Raw genomic sequence first — 18,386 nt, forward strand, 5'->3', positions numbered from 1 at the left:
AATTCAATAACCCATTTTCTGGCCAGATCTCTTGGTCCCCTAGTTTGTATTGGGGCCATGCAGTGTTGCAAAAGAAAATTTCTTTTTTCTTAAGCCATCCTGTCTAAATTTACCCCAGTTAGCTAACATGCATCCTAACAGGGAGTCCTTTGGGACACTTGTAGTCACCCCCATTTTTGGTTTGCATGTCACAATGAGACAGGGGTCTGAAGTGTGAGGATTTTCCAGGAATTGGGCCACTGCCCACTTTTTGGCCTTTTATGGTCTGTCTCAGAACTGTCATGGCATAAGGGGAAGTGATTTTTAGTATTACAATGAAGGTATAATGAGCTAACAGTCAATGACCCGGCTGTTCTTGAAGCCACCTTTGTCTCAGCTGGTTCCAGCCAGTCTTTATTGCATCCCAGCAGCTGCTCCCCCTCTTCATTTATCTAGCGTTTGTGTCCTGCCACTTTCCCTCCAGTCTCAGAATCTCTGCAATATATTCCCCAGCTTGTGGGTTGCCCATAGGAGTGGGGGAGGGAGCATGGGATTTGACTGTATCTCAAGTCCACCCCTCCTCCTACCCGTCTCATTGTGGTTCCTTCTTTATGTCTTTAGTTGTAGAAGATCTTTTCTGGTAGGTTCCAGTCTTTTTCATCGATGGTTGTTCTGCAGATAGTTGTGATTTCGGTGTGCTTGTGAGAGGAGGTGAGCTCAGGGTCTTTCTACTCTGCCATCTTGGCCCAAAATGTCTTCACTTTTGAGGACTGCATTGTATGGGCTCTCTTGGGTTGCCTCCAGGCCTGAGCAGCAGTGAGAACAGTGATGCCAGAGCCGGCCCATCCTCAGAATCACTTGGACATCGTGGGTGCCACCCAGGCTTCTGGCGTCAGAACCTAGGGTGTGGGGCTGGAGAATCTGCATTTTTAAGAAGTCCCTTCAGGATCAGCATCTGGGAGGGGCTGTTTTGAAACCCTCTAGGCTGCCGTAAAGCACCTACATAGCTCCTTCTAGGAACTCACAGAGTTGAGATGTCACCTGTTAAGTCAGACAAAATAATGTCTACCTTGTAGAATCTCTGGGAAAGACAGATAGATTGCTGGTGGAGCTCAGGGTCTGGCATATTTTAGGTGCTCAAAAAATAGTAACTGCTGTTCTTCTAGTTCCCAGGGGAAGCCTTTGCACTATATCCTGACAGACGGACACTCTGTTTCTACACTCACCCCTGGGAAGGGCTTTCTGCCTTGGGACCCAGTTCTCCACATCCTTCTTTGCATAAATACAGAATTTATGCTCATCCTTTCGGGAACATGTCTATTGTATGGCAGACATCAAAAAAAGTCAGAACACATTTCCACGAGACAGGATATATATAGTTAGGACTGTCCCAGAAAAACAGAGGCTATATGGCCATAGCTGAGGACCAGGGGAAGCCGGGGGAGATGGTGGTTTCTGAACACACGGTGAGCGGCTCTCAGAACCCCTTTGCCCATCCAGTCAAGGAGGTGGTAAGACTGCATGAAGGAAAAGAGGGAAATGACCGTTCATGGAGTGTCTGCACCAAGTGTAGTGTGGTGGTTGTCTGGTATAAACCATTTGTCACCAGCTGCTGCTAAGTCCGGAAATTGAGATTAAACACACATTTTTAGAGCCATTTGATATTGCCACAGTATTCAACTGTGTGATCATTTTTTTCTAGTAATTCATGTTTGTTGTACTTTATAAAAGCACTGGTCTGTGACTGATTGGAGTTTTTCAAAATTGGTCATTTACAGAAAATTTCAGAGGCCTTGGTTTAGAGACTGATGTATGACCTCTTAATCTTCACACAGCCTCTGCACAATCTTGGATTAGGGGTTCCTTTCTCTTCCCCTTGTCCCCCCTCCCAGGAAGCCAGCATCCCCGTGCTTGCCTGCTAAGCTTCAACCAGAGGAGGGCGGCTCTGTCCCTGAGTCCCTGTCCCACCCCAATCAAGAGGCAGGGGCCAAGACTCCCCGGGAAGATCCCAGGGAGAGTCTAGGGGCTCCTGATTTGCCCAGGATATGGGGGTGTGAGACGCTCAGGGCAGACTGACTTGGGGACTGCCATGTTCCTGAGGCCTCAAAGGAAGGAAATTCCCCAGATAACCTCCGTCCTGCATTTGGAATCATGGGTCCATGTCAGAGAGCTTTCCCTCCTATCCGATCCCAGTCCTCAGTGCTGTAGCTAATCAACTAATTGTCAAGTTATATACTACTAAATACTGAGTCTGTGCTAGCTGCCCTGAGGTACACCAAATGAAGGTATTTTTGGTAAGCGCGTACTCTGATTAGCTCATTTAATTTTCACTGTGACCTTGTGAGATAGGTCCTATTTTTACCTTCATTGCACAAGAGAATCTCAAGGAGGTTAAGGGACAGGCTTAAAATCACACAGCTGATAAGTGGCAGGACTGGAGCCTCACCCGCCCACGAAGGCGCTGCCCTATGCCAGGCCCTGAGCTCTTAACATGTGTGCGGCTGTGGAGCTGCCATTGAGGGACTGACAGTCTAGTTGGGTCTGCGAGACCCTTGAAGAATCCTAGAAGGGTCAGGTAGTCCTGACTATGGCCCAGGAACCTGGAGGAGGGAGGAAGACTGGGACAGAGGCTGTGGAGGACTTCAGGGAGGGAGGCTGCTGCTCTCAAGGCCCGCCTCCCCCCGGAGCTCGTTCACATCCTGTGTCCCTGCCCCCTCCCTCCCCAGATGTGATCTCACTCCTCCTTGTCTCAGGGGCCTCAGAGAAGAGACTATTGTTTCCTCCCACACACCAGCACTTGGGGACCTGAAAGGCCCTTCTCCCCTGTCAGGGCGGCTCAGGCTCCCCACACTGACGGGGACGGCTGTCACTACCCCATTCTCCTCCCCTGACAGAGCACCCCCTCCTCAATTTCTCCCATGATCTCTCAGCCTCCAAATGGCGTCTTCCGTGCATTTTCTTCCTTTGAGAAGGATATGCGTTAGGAATCCCAGAGGGAAGAGCCCTGCTGGGAGACCTTCCGCCTTCCCACTCTCCTGGATTTCCCCTGTCTTATCTCTGGTGTTCTCTGCTCTCCGGATGGGGCAGAGTGGGGTAGAGTGCACCAGGCAATTGGTGTCAGGAGTTCCAAGCCAGTATCTGGCTGCCCAAATCTCTCAGTGGCCAGTCATTTAAAATGGGGGTGATCATGAAGATTAAATGGGAGATGGCCGGGGAAGTTCTTTGCCAGCTCTCAGTGGCTCTCTACCTAGTTTAGCTTCCCTCCCACTCTCAGTTTATTCCAGTCTTGCTCAGCCTTCAAAACTCAGCTCCAGCCCACTGCCTCCCAGAAGACCTCCTTGACTACACCATTCTGGACTGAGTCCTCAGCCTGGAAGGGTCATCAACCGCACTTGGTGATCCGTGTGTGTTCCTACAGCCCCAGAGCGCAATGTGAACACCAGGCATCACTCTTATGACCATGTGCTGGAATCCACCATGCCGCCCTCACATCACCAGACCCAGTACAAGCTCAAGCTTGCTTTACTCGTAACTTCCATGCCATAGAACTTCTCATTTTCCAAGTGCTTTTACCAGGATGGTCAGATGTGGGGGATCTCTTAGCAACCCAGGCAGATGGTTTGGGAGAGATTTTTGGAATTCCCATTACACTGGTGAGGATGGTGATGCTGAGAATGCCCAAGAGACCCAGCCAAGGTCACAGGACTGGGTAGTAGATTGCCAGGTCAGGATTCAAATCCAGGTTATGATGTTCTCATCACTCCCCAGGTGGCCACATTTGCTCAGGGCCTGAATAAAACCAACAAAGAACCAGAAGTGTGTGCACTTGGGGCTCATATGACCTCTTTAGTGGGCTCCTGCCTTTCTTGGCTTCCCCCTCCTGCCTTCCCCGGTATCTCTGACCCCTCCCAGAAGCCATCCCTGAGCCCCACCAGAGAGCCAGTCCAGGCCTGGGCTGGCAAAGACAGCCCCAACAGAAGGCCATAGGGGGCACACGGCCGCAGGGGCCCCAGCCGCTAGAGCAGGTCGTGCACGCTACATGCGTCCAGATCTGGATACGTATCCGGAACGAGGCAGGCAGAGCTTTGCTCTTGGCAGGACAAACAGTCCCGGTTCCTCAGGGCCTCAGAGGCCAGGAGAGGGTTTTAAATAGCCAGGGACAGGCCAATTGTGAGGCCCAGTTTAAATTGATTGAATCAGGTTTAATTGTTGGTTGGTGCTGAAATGAGGAATGAGGTATGGCTTTAAATAGGAACCATAAGTGTTTCAGCCTCGCCCTGGCAGAAACTGCAAGCACAGATCTGGTCTCCTATTCAGAGCGGAGAGGCAGTAGAGAGGGTGGACCGAGTGGGGCTGGCCTGGGCTGGGGGCGCTCAGGAAGATGAGGTCTTACTGATTCAATCAACCAAATCAGTCCATCTGTCCCTTTCCTCACTGTCCTTTGATCGAGCTTACTTATTCCCACCTGCGTCTTTGCGGCTGTGCCTGGACCCGTCTTCCTAGAGTCGACAGAGGAAGAGGGGGGCACAGCAGAGCAGAAAAGGAGCTCGAGGTCCTGCATTCGGGCCTCACTCTGCCCCTCACTGGCTGTGTGGCCTTGGGAAGGCATCTTGAGTTCTCTGGGGCTCGTCTTCCACATCTGTAAACCAAGATGAAGCTTGCCCTACCAGCCTCCTTCAACGAGCTCTGAAAGCCGTCAGCCGGGCCATTACTGCTGGCAGATCAGCACCTCCCCTCCCTGGCCCTGGGCCAAGCTGGGCGTGTGGGGTGTGGAGTGTGTGCCCTCTAGGGCCCGAGGGCTCTCCCCCCACCATGGGTCACAGCCCACTCGGCGGTGCCTTCCTCGGTGTTGCTGAACATTTCCGATTCTCTGGGCCAGGGCAGGAGTCCCCATCCATTCCTCTCACCTGGGACCTGCCTGGCAGGCTCACCTGCTTACACCTTTCACTTCAAGCTTCCCCTAACTCCCACCCAGAGCCAGGTGGGGCAGTCAGAAGAGAAAGCCAGAGAAGGCCCACAGAGCCAGTGTTCCGACGGCCAGTCTCCTTGGGAGCGTTCCCAGCCCCACCCACGCCCAGTCCTGGTTCAGGATGAGGGACCATCTGGAGCCATTTTCCCATCTCTGAAGAATGGGTATGGCCAAGGGCAGAGATCTGGATTTCCCCTTTTTTCCTGGCGTCAGATTTAGGACTTTGGGGACCCGTGAGAGAAAGTGACAAGGAGGCAGATTTTAGCTCACCTGAAAGACCGTTTAGATGAGGCTTTCTCAGGGAACACCAGAGGAGCTCAGGCAAAGCCTGGGTGAAGCTTCCATTGAGGGGGTTGCAGAAGGGACGCCTCCTGGGCTGGGACAGATGAGGCTGGTGTCAGAGTTGGAAGACCCCATCCTGGTTCGACCTCTGACCTACTCGCTCCATGGCCTTCAGCCAGCTGCTTCACCTCCCTGAGCCACAGGCTCCGCTTTTGTGAAAACGGGGAAAGAAGGCTTTTCTGAAAAAGGGCAGTATAAGGATTCTGAAATATGAACGCACAGATGCAAAAGTACTCCTTGCTTGGCCCAGGATTGGCATCAGATAAGTGCTGGCTGACTGTGAATCTAAGCCAGCTAGGGGTTTGGAGCAGGCGATCCCCTGCAACTCTGAGCGTCGATGACTTTAATCAGCACAGGTAGCCAGATGCCCCGGTGAGGACGCTGCCAGATGAAGTGCCCACAGGGTTGAGATAAGAGCGGGATAGGAGAAGAGTGGGCGTTTAACCGCAGCACCGTGCCCTCAGCTTGACTTCTTTTTGGAGGGGGAGCATGGAAGGGGCGGGCAAATCTTATCTGTATGAAGTGGAAATAAAGCTCTTATCTCATTTCCTTCTCCAAGCTGCATGTGATGGCTGTGCCTGTGCCATGGACGGCTGGGAGGATAACGGGAACTGACGGGGTCTGGGCCACATTCTCTGGGTTCTCTTCCCACACAGCCATCCAGAGCGGGAGAATCGGGCTCTCTTTGCGGTGCCAAAATAAACTTGCATTGTTTCCAGCAACACAAGAGGCCTTGAGTGAAGCAGCTTTTGCCAAACCCTATAAGGAAGCGGGGGGTGGGGGTGGGTGGGAGGGGAGGGGAGGGTAGCCTGGAATGAGAGATCCCCCCTCGTCCCCCCACCTCCAGCTTTCTCCTGACTTCCAGAGAACTCTGTGTAGGCAAGCCCAAAAGCAAGTCCCGGAGGGCACTGTGGGAATCTGGGCTTTTAGGGGAAAAAGAAGGGACTGGAACTCCCATTTCTTGAGTGTCTTCTACGTGCTCAGTACTTTGCTTATAGACATGTCAGTGGGCTGGGGGTGCACACAGACCTTGGTTCAAAGGCTGATCTGTCACTTGCTAACTCTATGGTCTGGGCAAGCAAGTAACTTCTCTGCGCTTTCGTTTCCTCATAGGTAAAATGGAGCTAATAATAGTACACTTCAGAGGGCTGTATTGAAGATTAACTCAGGGAGCATAGTAAAATGCTTAGTCTAGTGTGTGGCACATAAAATGCCCTCAATACGTATCAGTTGTCATTACTATTAAATAGTTGCTGTTAATAATAATTTTCAGTACAGTGCGCAGAGGCAGGTATTGTTATGTAACTATTGAAGCACTTTTTCAGGGTCTGACAGTTACTGAGTGGCGGGCTTAGGATTCAGATTCGGGTCTGCCTGGCTCCAAGGCCCACACTTGTACCTGCATCTGAGATGGGGCCCTGGCTGGGTTTCTTGATGCAGATGCCAAGCTGCTCCAAGGCTGGGGAATGGGCAAGCAGTGAAATCAGAGCCCATCAGGCAACCTTTTCACAGCCCCACTGTCCCCTGGACTTCATAGGCTTGGCCACTGTCCAGCTGGGCCTGGCTGAACACTAAAGCCCAGGATCCCCTCGCCAGGACCCAGGGCCCCTTTGTCTTTGAAGCATCCATCTGGAGTGAGTGTCTGCAACTTGGGCCCTGCTCTGAGCGGCATCTGCACAATTAGACCCCAGGCCCTGCCCGGTCAGCCTCCCATTCCTGCCTGGACAGCCTCTTGAAGCTGAGCCAAAGCCTCCTGGGATGTAAATCTGACTCTGTCACTCCCTAGCTGGGTGACTTGGGCTTGTTACCTGCTCTCTCTGAGCCTCAGTTTTCTCCCTTCTAACACTAGAGCAATATTACCTAGCTTTCCGTGTCTCTGTGAGAGTTACAAGAGATAATGAATATGACAGTCAATGTTTGTGTTTTGAGACAAGTGCTCCGTGGGACCATGGGACCTATTTTTCATCCTTAGATATGGACTCTCTGCATGTCATCCTTAATGAAAAATGAATAACTCATGTGTTCATTTCATTAAACGCTGCCCCGCAGAAGTGTGGGCTTATGCAATTCTCCAGACTGTCAACTGGAAGATATCTCAGAATTCCTTGTAAATCAAAAGGTTTCATTTTGCTGCCAAGACAGTCAGCTTTCTCTGCCTTGAGTCAGGCGATGCTGGGCTGGGATTAGAGTCAGGAGACCTGCCGGCTGGTCCAGACTCTGCCAATTATCGATGTGGGAAAGGGTGGAAGCAGACTGCTTCTTGTCTCTGTGGCCTCGGTTTCCTCCTCTGCAGAATGGCTGGTGTGTGTGTTGGGACAGTCCTACCGGATGACCATCCTTCTCCTCCTCCAGTTCTAAAATTCTGGAATTTGATCTTTCTTTCTCTCTGCTTCTCTGTACTCTCTCCAGCCCCCTTCCCAGCCTCCTTCTCCCCCTCATCCATGATCTCTCTCTCTCCTGTCAATCAGGCCAGATCAGCCCAGGGCAGAGACTGTGGAGAAAAAACATCTATGTGTTCCTGGCAGACGACAATTTTCTAATGCCCCTTATTGCAAAAGCAGCTCTTCTTTAGGGTGAAGAGAAGGACAGCCAAAATCTGTTTCTATTATAGGGTCCAGAAACGGGGGCATTTGCTCATGGAGCTGAGGATGGATACATTTAGAAGTAACAAATGGCCCCTTCTCTGGCTGTGGTTGGGAAGGGGTCCCAGGGCAGCCCAAGGGGGCTTCGTGGCCACCTGGTGGAGCAGATTCCAGGCCACCCAGAGGGGTCAATGGACTGTGGGCATGGATGGAGAGTAGATGGGGTGAAGGGCCCAGAGGGAATTCAGCCTCCTGAAAACCACAGGCAGTGTTGTCCCCTCGGGGAGGGAAAGGAAGGATAGGTAAAATGTTTGGGTTTCTTTACACTGGGTCCAGCTGACTGACGGTAGGAGAGAGAAATAGGGGACTGGAAAGAGTGCCGCGTGCAGGGGTGGGGAAGGAAAGGGGGAGTGAGAGAGAGAGACAGGGACAAGGGCAAGGACGGAGAGAGGCAGAGGGGACAAAGGGAATCAAGGAAGGGAAAGGGAAGAGAGAAAAAGAGAGGAAGAGAGAAAAGCGAGAAGGACAGGAGGAGGGGAGAGACGGAGGAAAGCAGGCAAGAAGGAAGGGAACAGGAAGGGGAGAGAGTGAAGAAGGAAGCTGTCTCCCCGCACTGTGTCTTCTGAGTGCAGCCGCCAAGACTGAGGATGCATCAAGGGACCAGCCTGCACGGGGTGGCTTTCCGACAGCCCCCCTCCAGGGTCACCCTGTGCCCCTCGCTCTACAGTCCCCCCAACAAAGGCAGGTTTTGAGAACCTCCTCATTGCACAACTCAGGGAGGGCTATTTACATAAACACGAAGTGAGTAGGTGCCTTGCAGCTGTGCAAGGAAAGAGCAGGCCCTGTGTGGCTGGCAAGTCCTAGAAGCAAGTCTTAGCGGCATAATTAGACGGGGGCATCGCTGAGTATTCAAAACACAGCGTGTGTTGTCCCAGTCACTAAATCATTAAATATAGTTTATACTATACTCCGTTTATACTATACTTTTACACATATAAAGCCACTCTATTCATCGTGTTTGGCTGTAAAACTCTCTTCACTAGTTCTGAAAATAAAACCCCCTATTCAATAAAGACCTGCAACCATTAAGCTCTCTATCCATCCATCTGTCCATCCATCCATTCCTCTGGAATTTATCCTCTCAGCCAATTTTTCATCGAGTATCTACAGTGTGCCAGGCACTCAGCTTCACTGGGCCATCCATGGAAACTTCTCAGTCCTTGCCCTCAATGGGCTCACCCTTTATTGGGGAAACACACATAACTAATTTAGTATATATCAATATACATTGTAAGTGGGATAATAAAAGTATTACCAATTGTTATCTGGGATAAACAAAACAAGACAAATCAACAGTGCCAGGCAACTGTTACAGGTAATCTGCAATGTGGGCCCCCTGGCTTCCAGCAGGAGGTACCCTGCTCTCTCTGCCACTCAACTGTAGAAGACTTGTTTGGCTAGTGTGCCCTGAGTTCAGAATCGGCATCTATATTTTTCTTATTTTCCTTTTAAAAAAATGCATAAAACTTACTTATAGCTTAAGGAAGGACTATAAAGCAAATATCTTTGTAAATACCCATGAGGTCAAGAAATAGAGTAGAATTTCTCCAGTACCTGTGAAGTCCCCCCTCCCCCGCCTCCACCTCTTTCAGTCAAATCCCCCTCCCTCCTCCCCAGAGGGGTAACACTATCCTGACCTTTCAGTTCATCATTACCTTGCTTTCCTTATGATTTTACCATCTGTGTATGCACCCTGAACAATACTAGGGTAAACTGTAGGAAATTGCCATTTTGTGTTAACAAAAATGGTTGAATAACAGCATCTCATATACACTCATCCCTCAGTATTGATTGGTTTCAGGACCCCCACAGATACCAAAATCCTAGGATGCTCAACTTCCTCACATAAAATAGTGTAATATTTGCAAATAACTTATGCAATCCTTCTATTATACTTTAAATCATCTCTAGATTACTTATAATACCTAATACAATGTAAATGCCATGTAAATAGTTGCTGAAGCACAGCCAATTCAAGTTTTGCTTTTTAGAACTTTCTAGAATTTTTTTCCCTGAATAGTTTTGATATCCAATTGGTTGAATCCACGGATGCAGAACATATGGATACAGAGGGCCAACTGTAGTTTAAGGTAGTAGTTTAGTCTATTTTTAGGCTTGGTAAATAAGGAATATACTATATGCATTCTTTTTTTTTTTCCTTTGGCTGCGTTGGGTCTTCGTTGCTGTGCGCAGGCTTTCTCTAGCTGTGGTGAGTGGGGGCTACTCTTCATTGCAGTGCGTGGGCTTCTCATTGCGGTGGCTTCTCTTGTTGCGGAGCACAGGCTCTAGGTGTGTGGGCTTCAGTAGTTGCAGCACGCGGGCTCAGTAGTTGCTACATGTGGGCCCTAGAGTGCTTGGGCTTCAGTAGTTGTGGCATGTGGGCTCAGTAGTTGTGGCTCGCGGGCTCTAGAGCACAGGCTTGGTAGTTGTGGTGCACGGGCTTAGTTGCTCCACAGCATGTGGGATCTTTCTGGACCAGGGATCGAATCCATGTCCCCGGCATTGGCAGGCGGATTGTTAACCACCGTGCCACCAGGGAAGTCTCTGCATTCTTTTTTTTTAATTGAGATGTAACTGACCTTGCGTAGCCTGCCATGCCTCCCTCTTCTAGGGCCTGTGAGTATAATAAATCCTTTCATTTCATATGCCTCTCTAAGTGTAATTTATGTTGGAGTGATCGTTAAAGACCCTACAAGGGACTTACTCCTCCCTTACAACACATTTCCCCATAACTCATTTTTCAGTATCATTTTTTAAGTCTTTTCTTTCCCATTGCTCTGTAATCCTACCTCTATCATATATCAAGTATCCATATATGTTTGGATCTGTTCATGGGCTCTTTATTCTGTTTCATTGATCTATTTCTCTATGTCTGTGCCAATGCCACACTGTCTTAATTACTATGGCTTTGTAGTAAGTCATGATACCTGATAGGATAATTCCTTCACCTTGTTTTTCTTCTTATTACACTTTCATATGAATTTTACAGTAAGCTTGCCAGATTCCACATGTAATAATATGTTGGGATTTTGATTGAGATGTATTGAATCTATATATAAATTTGGGAAAAATGACATCTTTACAATACCAACTCATCCATCCATGAATATAGTATACTTCTGCATTTCTTAGCACATCCTTTAAAATGTCTCTTAATAAAGTTTAATAATGTTTTATAGAAGTTCAGCATAAAGTTTGTTAGACTCATTCATAAATACTTCATTTTGGTGGTAAATGTAAGTGATCACTTTTAAAATTTTTCATTTTTTCATGTTTATTGTTATGTATTGAAATAGAATCATTTTTTGTGTGTTAATTTTATATGCAGCAATCTTGCTAAACTTTCTTACTAGGCCTAATACTATTTGTAGACTCTTGGATTTTCTATTTACGCAATAATATTATCTGTACATATTTAAAGTTTTATCTCTTTTTTTCTCAATTTTAGCTGTTACATTTTTTTCTTTCTTTATTGAAATGAGTAGGACTTCAGTACTATGTTGATAGAAGTAGTGATAGTGACCATCCTTGTCTTGTTCTCCATCTTGAAGGCAGTGATTGGGCAAGTTGATCTCTTGAGTCCCTTCCAGTGCAAAGATCTTGATTTTCCTCATGATATATTCTTTCTGACTAAGGCAGGTACTCACAGTCTTCTAGAGCAGGGGTCCCCAACCCCTGGGCCATGGACCTGTGCCAGTCCGTGGCCTGTTAGGAACCAGGCCTCACAGCAGGAGGTGAGCAGTGGGTGAGCAAGCGAAGCCTCCTCTGTATTTACAGCCGCTCCCCATTGCTTGCATTACTGCCTGAGCTCTGCTTCCTGTCAGATCAGCAGTGGCATTAGATTCTCATAGGAGCATGAACCTTACTGTGAACTGCGCACGCAAGGGATCTAGGCTGCAGGCTTCTTATGAGAATCTAATGCCTGATAATCTGAGGTGGAGCTGAGGCGGTGATGCTAGCGCTGGGGAGCGGCTGCAAATACAGATTATCATTAGCAGAGAGGTTTGACTGCACAGAGACCATAATAAATCAATTGCTTGCAGACTCATATCAAAACCCTATCAGTGAGTGGCAAGTGACAATTAAACTGCATATGGTGGCAGGCTTTATAGTGGCAAGTGAATTGATGTACTTCAGTTGTACAGCTGCATCTGGTGTCAGGCTTTAAGTCAGAATCCGACACTTATTTCAGTCCATGCATGTCCTGCTCATTATTTTATTTACCACTTCTGTCTGCGCCTCTTTCCCTCACTGCTCACTTGTCTCAGTCACAGTTTTGGTAAGCCCACAAGCTAACCCTAACCAAAATGAGTAAAAAACAAACATGACTGGAGCTTCTTTGAAAAGAGGGAAAGACCCAATGATGAGACAGCAGAAGACTCTAAGACTGCCAACAAAAAGAAAGCTGCATTTAAAAGAAACTTCCAAGAGTCGTACTTAAATTATGGGTTCATTGCAACAGGTGATTCACGTTCTTCAAGCCTGCTTTGTATAACATGTGGCAACCAACTATCCAGTGAAGCCATGAAACCTTCAAAACTTCTTCATCACATGGAGATGAAGCACCCTGCATTAAAAGACAAGCCTTTGGAGTTTTTCAAAAGAAAAAAACGTGAACACGAAGAACAGACGCAATTATTGAAGGCCACCACTTCATCAAATGTGTCTGCACTGAGAGTATCATTCTTAGTGGCTAACCGCATTGCTAAAGCTAAGAAGCCCTTTACTGTTGGTGAAGAGTTGATCCTGCCTGCTGCTAAAGACATTTGTCATGAACTTTTAGGAGAGGCTGCAGTTCAAAAAGTGGCACGCGTTCCTCTTTTGGCTAGCACCATAACTAGACAAATTGATGAAGTAGCAGAGGATATTGAGGCATAATTGTTAGAGAGGATTAATGAGTCACCGTGGTATGCAATCCAGGTTGACAAGTCTACTGATGTTGACAACAAGGCAACAATGCTTGTTTTTGTGTGATGTATTTTTCAGGAGGATGTGCATGAGGATATGTTATGTGCACTTCTGTTGCCAGTCAATGCCACAGCTGCAGAACTATTCAAGTCTTTGTATGATTACATGTCAAGGAAACTGAATTGGTCATTTTGTGTTGGTATATGCACGGATGGAGTGGCTGCCATGATTGGATGGCTTTCTGGTTTTACTACTCTGGTTAAAGAGGTTGCTTCTGTATGTGAGTCTACGCACTGTGTCATCCATAGAGAAATGCTGGCTAGCCAAAAAGTGTCACCTGAACTTAACAATGTTTTGCAGGATGTGATTAAAATTATCAACCACATTAAAGTACATGCCCTTAACTCACGTCTGTTTGCGCAGCTCTGTGAGGATGCAGAGCACACATGTCTTCTCTTATACACAGAAGTGAGATGGTTTCTAAAGGTAGATCACTGCCCAGCGTTTCTGCGTTATGAGAGCTGCTCCAGAGATTACTTTTAGAAAAACAGTTACCACTGGCAGCACATTTCAGCGACTCAGAATGGGTCGCAAAACTTCCTTACTTTTGTAATATATTCAACCTGCTCAGCGAACTCAATCTGTCACTTCAGGGGAGAACGACAACAGTGTTTAAGTCGGCAAATAAAGTGGCTGCATTCAAAGCCAAACGAGTTATGGGGGTGATGAGTGAACATTGGGATTTTTGACACGTTTCAAACATTAGCAGAGATTTTGAAAGAGACTGAGCCAGGGCCTTCTTTCTCCCAGCTGGTGCATGATCACCTATCTCAGCTTTCAAAAGAGTTTGAGCATTACTTCCCAACCACAAAAGACCCCCAGATGGGGAAGGAATGGATCCGCGACCTGTTTGTGAATAAGCCAGGTGAATCAACTTTGTCCGTGCTAGAAGAGGATCAACTGCTTGAGATCGCAAATGATGGTGGCCTTAAAACTATGTTTGAGACAACTTCAAATCTCCATACGTTCTGGATTAAAGTCAAGGCGGAATATCCTGAGATTGCCACAAAAGCACCGAAAAGCCTGCTTCCATTTCCAGCATCCTATCTTCGTGAAGCAGGGTTTTCTGCAGTGACAGCAACCAAAACGAGATTACAGAGTAGACTGGACATAAGCCACACACTTTGGCTGTCACTGTCTCGCATCCCCCCCAGATGGGACCATCTAGTTGCAGGAAAACAAGTTCAGGGCTCCCACCGATTCTGCCTTATGGTGAGTTGTATAATTATTTCATTATATATTACTATGTATTGGGTGGGCCAAAAGGTTCTTTCGGTGTTTTCTGTAAGATGGCTGTAGTAGCACTTAGTTGTCTTTAACTTCATTTGAAACAATTTTGTTAAATTGCATGTGACAGCTGTCATATCCGTGTGCATTTAAAACAAGACTTATCAAAATTGGTGAATTTTTGTGTGGCCATTTTAATATTGAAGATGGAAGAAAAAAGCAACATTTTCTGCATATTATGCTTTATTACTTCGAGAAAGGTAAAAACGCAACTGAAACGCACAAAAAGATTTGTGCAGTGTATGGAGAAGGTGCCGTTGAACGTGTCAAAAGTGGTTTGCGAAGTTTCGTGCTGGAGATTTCTTGCTGGACGATGCTCCACAGTTGGGTAGACCAGTTGAAGTTGATAGAAATCAAATCAAAACAATAATTGAGAACAATCAACGTTATACCATGCGGGAGATAGCTGACATACTGAAAATATCCAAATCAAGTGCTGAAAATCATTTGCACCAGCTTGGTTATGTGTATCGCTTTGATGTTTGGGTTCCACATAAGTTAAGTGAAAAAAACCTTCTTGGCCATATTTCCACATGCGATTCTCTACTGAAACATAATGAAAACATTTCATTTTTAAAACAAATTGTGACGGGCAATGAAAAGTGGGTACTGTACAACAACGTGATGGAAGAGATTGTGGGGCAAGCCGGTCTTCATCCAAAGATGGTGATGTTGTGTATATGGTGGGATTGGAAGGGAGTCCTCTATTATGAGCTCCTTCCGGAAAACCAAATGATTAATTCCAACAGGTACTGCTCCCAATTAGACCAACTCGACGAAAAGCGTTCAGAATTAGTCAACAGAAAACGCATAGCCTTCCATCAGGATAACGCAAGACCACATGTTTCTTTGATGACCAGGCAAAAACTGTTACAGCTTGGCTGGGAAGTTCTGATTCACCCGCTGTATTCACCAGACACTGCACCTTTGGATTTCCATTTATTTCGGTCTTTACAAAATTCTCTTAATGGAAAAAATTTCAATTCCCTGGAAGACTGTAAAAGGCACCTGGTACAGGTCTTTGCTCAAGAAGATAAAAAGTTTTGGGAAGATGGAATTATGAAGTTGCCTGAAAAATGGCAGAAGGTAGAGGAACAAAAGGGTGAATACGTTGTTCAATAAAGTTCTTGCTGAAAATGAAAAATGTGTCTTTTATTTTTACTTAAAACACCAGGACTTCCCTGGTGGCGCAGTGGTCAAGAATCCACCTGCCAGTGCAGGGGGCACAGGGTCGATCCCTGGTCCAGGAAGATCCTACATGCCATGGACAACTAAGCCCACGCGCCACAACCACTGAACCCCGTGCTCTAGGGCCCTCATGCCGCAACTAATGAGCCTGCGTGCTGCAACTACTGAAGCCCACGTGCCTAGAGCTCGTCCTCAGCAACAAGAGAAGCCACCGCAATGAGAAGCCCGTGCACCGCAAAGAAGTGTAGCCCCTGCTCGCCACAACTAGAGGAAGCCCTCAGGCACTTTTTGGCCCACCCAGTAATAATAATAGAAATAAAGTGCACAATAAATGTAATGTGCTTGAATCATTCCAAAACCATCCCCCCGCCTCCCTGGTCCATGGAAAAATTGTCTTCCATGAAACCAGTCCCTGGTCCGAAAAGGTTGGGGACCGCTGTTCTAGAGTCTTTCTCCTGATCCAGAATAAGAGTCATATTTGTATTGGGTGACCTTTAGTAGTTGCATATCTCTAGCCTGAATCTAAAAGATCCTGGAGTCTGATCTCTTATTCTCCAACATTTCATACTTGTAGGGTCATTTCCTCCCCAAACTCAGTTCCTATCAAAACTCTCAAACCACTTCTGGCTCACATTTTGAATCATGACTAATCTTAAAAATACTGTCATGGCTGAGAGGTTGGTTTTTTGAAACTCTCCCTGATCTCCTTCAAGTTGGGAGAGAAGGACAGTGACTTTGCTCCCCCATCTAAACCCTGCCTGAAAGACCTAGGTGTGCTGTGCTGTGCCGTCTTCTCTGGGTGTTTAAGCTGCATCCAGCTGTAAGAACACCAGGTATAGCACAACTGAACTCACTTAATGAGCTCCCTTTTATAGAGAAATGCCTAAGGTTCTAGTCTACTTTTTTTTTTACGGTTGATATAACAAATATCTATTGGAAGAAGGTTTGCAAAACAAGCATTGAAGGTCCCACCCCTGTCCTCTGTGGAGGAGAGAGGGCTGGAGGTTGAATCAGTTGCCTATGACCAATGATTTAATTGATCGCATCTGTGTGATGAAGCCTCCATAAACACCCTTTTGGGACAGCGTTCAGAGAGCTTCTGGGTTGGTAAGCACAGGCAGATGTGGGGAGCGTGGTGTGCCTGGAGAGGGCATGGAAGCTCTGTGTCCTTTACGCATACCTTACCCTACGCATCTCTTCCATCTGGCTGTTTTGAGTTATATCCTTTTATAATAAACCTGTGATGTAGTAGGTTAAAAAAAAAGCATTGAAGATGGTGTTCACTATGTTGTTCAATATTCCTTGTATAAGGACCCAGAGAATACGTTTCTTTTGGGATTTAATACAACATAGTTGGTTTCTCCTGTTGAACTAACATGTTTCTGCAACAGGGTTAACACTCTTTGAAATTATTTTTAAATGAATTTTCACATCCTATAAATCTTATTGTTCTGGGGTATCTTGTCCACTGAAGCAATGTTTGGAGCAGGAGGTGAGGGGAAGGCAGATAGAATATTAGATCAGTATGATCCGATTAGATTTTTTCTGGGTCTGTAGCAAGATTCGTGGATGGAATGTACGAATGTACGAATCTTAACAATTTCTCATTGTTAAGAGAAAAGGTTTTCTGAATTCCTTTAACTCTCATTGAACGTATCAAGAGTTAGGCCTGCCTGACTAGTTCTTAGAAAATGAAGAGAGGAAATCCTGTTTCTTCTCCTCTGATAGATAGTGGGAAGGAAAAGGAGGATGGAGAGAGAACAGGTAGATCAGGCACCAGGGTTTTTCTCTGCCACTTTCTTTATTGCCTCCTCCTCTTTCCCTACCAGTATGTCAGGGCACAACCTATTGGAGTTTTTGAGGCATCCAGAAAAGTATGAAGGAGACAGTGAGTGTCTGGGCTAGTATTCTATCTGCTCCCCAGGCACACGGGGAAGACGACAAGTCCAGAAGCGCCCACACGATGGCATGGATGTGCAGCAGGAGTGGTAGGTGGGGAAGCGTGAGACAGCACCCGAGGAGGTGCTGGGAGAGCCAGCAGGATGGCAGAGGACAGGCCTGGCGACAGGACCAAGTGGTCATTTGGGCAGCTGGTGGGGACCACAGACTTCACCGATGCATCCCAACACAGCACCCTGGAGAGCAAGATGGGGCCTGTCCCACCGCAGTGGTCCATCAGTTCAGGGAGAAGCCTGGTCCAGCCTCTGGCAGTGGAGAGCAGTGGGGATCCGGGCATGACCCAGGAATCCAAAGACCTTCTCCTGGGCTGCCACAAGGATCTTGTCAGAACCGTTTGCCACACTGGGTTCAGGAGGCAGAGAAAACAGTCTCCCAAAGGTTGAGATTCAACGGAGTCATCCATTACTTAGAAAGACAATTTTAGTACTGAATCAGATTGGAAGTTTATCAAATTGGACAAAATTTAGTCAACCCCCCCCCCAGCCAAGTAGGGGTCAGCTCCCTGGTGGAACTGATAAGAAATTGTTGATTAGTTATAAAGAAAATGAGAAAACTACATTTTCTTTTCCACAATCGCATTGTAAAGTAAGGACATGTGCCCCGCTACACATCCTTCTTATGAAACTGAGAATTATTTATCTCATCATGCTCTCTCTTTAGTTTCAGAGCTGACTTGCACGTGATACTCAATAACAACAAATATTCTCACTCACATGTTTGGAGCTAGGCAGGTCAAAGTTTGGGGCTGCATGATGACTTTTGGGGCACTTTTACATTTGTAGGCCCCTTCCTCCATTAAAAAATAATAAAAATTATATTTTATGATTATGTTGGTATATATTAACATTATATATTAAAACATTTTCTTCGACCTAAACTTTTTTTTTCTTATTCTGTTTTTGAAAGAACCTTTTATACATTTTCACAGGCTCCTAAAGTATCATGGCCCCGAGCCCATCGTGCTTGTACTTGCACTTGGCCTGGACCCGCCTCTTTACTCTTGCCTTTCTCATCTGTAAAATGGGGGCGTTGGGTTAAATGACTGATGGCAC

At 46.9% G+C, this 18,386-nt stretch overlaps 1 long non-coding RNA gene across 1 annotated transcript; it reads right to left on the reverse strand.

Annotated features, from left to right (window-relative positions):
• Positions 1-1,552: 1,552 nt before the first annotated feature.
• Positions 1,553-6,033, reverse strand: LOC309643988. The gene is made up of 2 exons (XR_014254180.1): positions 5,219-6,033; positions 1,553-3,768 (listed from the first exon to the last, which is right to left on the reverse strand). It is a non-coding gene; the product is annotated as an uncharacterized lncRNA (long non-coding RNA).
• Between the last annotated feature and the right edge of the window lie 12,353 nt (positions 6,034-18,386).

Source organism: Balaenoptera physalus, assembly GCF_965194825.1.
Source record: "Balaenoptera physalus genome assembly, chromosome: 15".
Lineage (NCBI taxonomy): Eukaryota > Metazoa > Chordata > Mammalia > Artiodactyla > Balaenopteridae > Balaenoptera > Balaenoptera physalus.